Below are 4,570 nucleotides of genomic sequence, written 5' to 3'. Positions count from 1 at the left end.
GCCTACCGGTCGAAAGTCGTTTCAAGACTTAAATGGATTATTTAAGTCAAATTTCTTGCAAATTTGGCACTGGCGAACCATATTTTATAGTTCTTGAACCGAAAAAGTAAATAAAATAAACACTTAAGGACTACAAGCTAAGAAAATGCGTTAATACAACCGGGGAGATAGCGGCAACAAAGCTCTACCGCATACGTGCGACACGTACTACAAGGTAATAAATGAATGAACAGGCGATCTCGCCTCTAATCGGTGTTGCCATATTGTAAAGAACTTATCCTTTTCAAATAGTGTCCGAATTATAATTTAGTAGTATAAGGACTATTTAATACATCTATGGAATATTAAAACCTACTTTATAAAAATGTAGTATTAATATCTCAATATATGTATATAATAAGAAAAAAAATATTGATAATATTAAAGACGTGACAACATAGGCTGGATGAGGAAGGCTCGGTCGACTGTACCCAGAAGTAAACATGTGTACAAAAAAGATTGTTTGACTGCGTTGAGATGTAAATAGTGTAGTCTATATTTTATTTTAAGTCTATGGTCACACATGTTAAATTCGAGACCATGCTTTTACCACGGCATATAAATCAATCGGTAGGCTAACTCGCTTTGGCGGGAACGCTACGCGCATATCCTCGCGCACGCCGCCAGTTGCGTTTCCATCAACAGAAAGTAACCAGTGACTGTGTTTTTTCAGCGACAACACACAGTTACGGCAGATTCGCGTCAGTAGCGTGCGGCTTAATTTATTTTGATTTTTTCTTGAGTGATATATTTTGTTTTTGTTGTTTTATTTTTTTGGTTTTTCTAATTTTATTTTCGTTTCTTATGTAATATAATTTGTTTTAGTAGTTTTATTTTTGTTGTTCAATAAAAGTTTCTTTCTGTTTCCTAGAGATCCTATTAGGTATGTATATATGTGATTAATTATTTTAACATATTTTAGTTGTGAAAAAAAACAGTAGTATGGCAATTTAAATATAATTGTAAAGTAAATAAAATGAGTATATCGAAAAATAAGTTAACAATACATTTTAGGACAAGAACATGGGCAATTGCAGCTAATAGAGAAGACTTGATTGAAGATATAAATAAGGCCCACAAAAGGTACAAGTTGCGTTCTGTTCATTTTGAATTTAAAATGTTTACCAATTCACTTTGTAACCGTATAAAATACAATGCGGTACCTACTTTGTTTCCTGCCATGAAAAAAATAGAAGTTTCTCAAAAAAAAATTGTGGATTTATTAATTTGTGAAATTTGAATATAAATAAAATTTGCTACGCCCATTGATGGGCATAATTTGTACGTAGCCTCTTTATATTGTTCAATAAATATTTTATTGGTATTTCTTTAATTCTTGTTTGTAACTCTTGGCATGTTTTTGTTAGTTGCATGTTTTTTAATTTTAATTGTCTATTCTCTACAGTGAAATATTTAATTGATTTTTTCATTTTTACTTTTCGAGAAGTATGCGCGGTTAACGATTCATTTGTTTGGACAAAAGTGCTGTTTAAATAAAATTCAGTTTCAGTCAATTACAGTATTTTTTTAATACGACCCTGTCGTATTTTATGAGAAATTTTTTGATAAGTTTTAATCCGGCCCTGACTAGGAAACGATAATGGCGCCGTCAAGGTCAAATTTTATAGAAATTTTAAACAATGAATCTGAGCAGAGTTGTCGTGCCGATTGTTTATGTGCCGTGCTTTTAAGATGACGATGAGAATGGTATACAGGGTTCCGGAAACTTCGGCAGCATATTCTGCAGATAAAAATAAGTAAAAAAGTTCGTATAAATGTATGTCCTAAAATGCTTAGTTTCGGAGATACAGGGTGTACAAGTTTCATTTTTATTTCGATTTTTTCCAAATAATGTCTGCAGTAACGTCAATATTTGGATTAAAATTGGTGTCTGGGAGTTTTTTGACATGAGAAATTTTATTTTGATGTCAATATAACTCCTACTAGGAGAGGGCGCTACCTACATATTTTTTAACTTTTTTGAAGAGTAATAACTTTTCGTCCGTACCTGTATAAAACTGCTGAGTAAAAAAATATACATCTACGATGCCTTTTACGTAAAAAATGTCTCTTGGTAAAAATCGCTACGAGTAATGGTTTTCGAGATATTTGGAATCGAAATTATCAATGCCTGTCATCACTGACATGAATAATTAAACATGATGTTGACTAAATAGTTATTAGACAGATCATAAATTTGAAATGTTTCTGTACCAAAAGTTCAACAAAAACTGTTTTATCATTTTTTTTTTGCAGAAAAAAATATGATTGATTTAAAAAAATAAAAATTTCCAAACTCAACGTGTTTATTTTTCGTTAATAATGGCATGTGACTGACTATTTCCATTCTAAATATCTTAGAGATTTTTACAAAGAGATATTTTACATAAAAATCACAGAGATGTATATTTTTACCCTAGGTAGTTTTGTATACAGGTACGAATAAAAGTTATTACCTTCAGAACAGTTAAAAAACACATGTAGATGGCGCCCTACCAGTAGGAGTCGTATTGACATCAAAATCAAATTTTCATGCCAAAAACTCCCAGACACCAATTTTCATCTAAATATTGACGTTATCGAAATGATTTGGAAAAATCGAAATAAAAATGCAAGCATATTAGGACATACATTTAGAACTTTTTTACCTATTTTTATATGCAGAATATGCTGCCAGAAGTTTCCTGAATAAAATTCAGACCACCCTGTATAATAGAATATTGAATAAGAGCATGGTGAATAAAAAACATTCCTTTTTTATTAGGCAAAAAATATCCCAATAAATTTGAACAGATAAACCACCATTATACACTTTATCAGCGTACCAGAGATGCAAAGTTTCTCTGAAAACAAAACCATACGATTATTATTCATCTATTTCCTGAATATGGTGACTCTCCCAAAGGAAGCTGCTAAACTTATAGCTATCGTTCTTCTTCTTCCGACTCCCTCTTCCTTCTAACTCAATTAAAACTGCTTTCATTGCAGGACCCTAAATTATTTGACTCAACACGCCGCTCAAACTAGCAACTTATTCAGGAGCATTAACATTCGACTTTATTCTGCTTAATATATCTGAATTTAGTTCTATAATTTGCAAATTCGTGACAATTTATGAATATACTACTTTACAAGAAGTAATTAACTTTTAGACTTTAAATTATATTCTAAATTTAAATATTATTATTTTTTTCTAACATCCCTGCTTAAGAGCTATAAACGGAAATACGTAGGTTACATTTTAAGTTTTTAAAATCGCTTTGTTTCTTCGGTTGCACTGGGACATGTCACAACCATTCCATTAGAGCATCGAAGAATTGTTAATGTCTTCCAGATGGTATACAACAATTTGTTTCCAAACGGTCTTCGATGAAATAAGGAAAAAGAACAAAAATGTCGCATCATTTGTCATCACGACAATGCCAGCTCCCATAAAGCACGTCAAACAACTGAATATTTGAAGGAAAAGAAACATCAGATTAATGCAGGGTTGCCACCTGTCCCGATTTTGTCGGGACGGTTCCGATTACGATCCAAAAGTCCCGCGACCCCACGCAAAGCCCTAATGTCCCGATTTTTATTTGTTTAATAACCACGTTTTTTATTAAACAATAAAATTAATAAATTATTATTAAAAATACATGTTTATTAATTTCTTGAATTTAAAAACAGTTTTTTTTTCCACAATTAATTAAAATTTTAGAAATTTAGCATTAAAAGAAGTAGATATTTATACTCTGTTTAATGAATATTCGATAATAAAAAATTGCGCAACGGAAAGTTGCCAAAAAGATATAAAAAAGTATTTTGTAAACTAGAGTAAATTATATGCCTTCATTGTTTATGGTTGTTATTTATATATTTTCACGTATGATGTTGAAGTATAGACGCTAGAAATAGATCTTCAGTTAAGCTCATTAGAACAGAACTCAGTTATTAAAAATGACAAGGCTTTTATTATTACGGCAACAAAACAAATAAAAATATTCATTACAGTTGGAGGTGGAACCTTTGGTGTTAGTAGCAAATAAAACACTAATTCGCCACAATACACCAAAACACTTGCTTTTAACACTGGACGCTAGTTTCGCTCACCATAAATTTGAAGCTAATCATCAGTTTTCATCATCTGCTGATGATGCTAAGCTAATTAACGAAACGCGCGTCCACTGTTAAAAGTAAAGTGTTTAATGGAAATTAGCGCACTTGTAGGTGTAGGGGTTTAGGTCTTTTTATGCTTGTGTGTACTAAGTATATTATATTTTAAAGCGTTTTGGTGGTGTGTGGTGAATTAGTGTTTTATTTTGCAAAAAAATGTTCATTTAAAAATAATTAAATAAACTAATAAAGCCAATATACAGATTATACAGCTGAAACTTTTTGATTTTGTTTAGGTTTTGTTCTAGTTGTTGTAAAATTTAATTGATTGTTTACTAATTTTGTTTCAACTTTTCATTTTTATTTTTACATAATAATTATTTATAAATTTCGAATAGTTTTTTTAAGTTTTTTTTTAACGCATAAAGGCATA

The sequence above is a fragment of the Sitophilus oryzae genome, unplaced genomic scaffold, assembly GCF_002938485.1.
Source record: "Sitophilus oryzae breed Bouriz unplaced genomic scaffold, Soryzae_2.0 scaffold_800_pilon_pilon, whole genome shotgun sequence".
Classification (NCBI taxonomy): Eukaryota; Metazoa; Arthropoda; class Insecta; order Coleoptera; family Curculionidae; genus Sitophilus; species Sitophilus oryzae.
The sequence above is the reverse complement of the archived record's forward strand: the minus strand, read 5'-3'. Positions refer to the sequence as shown.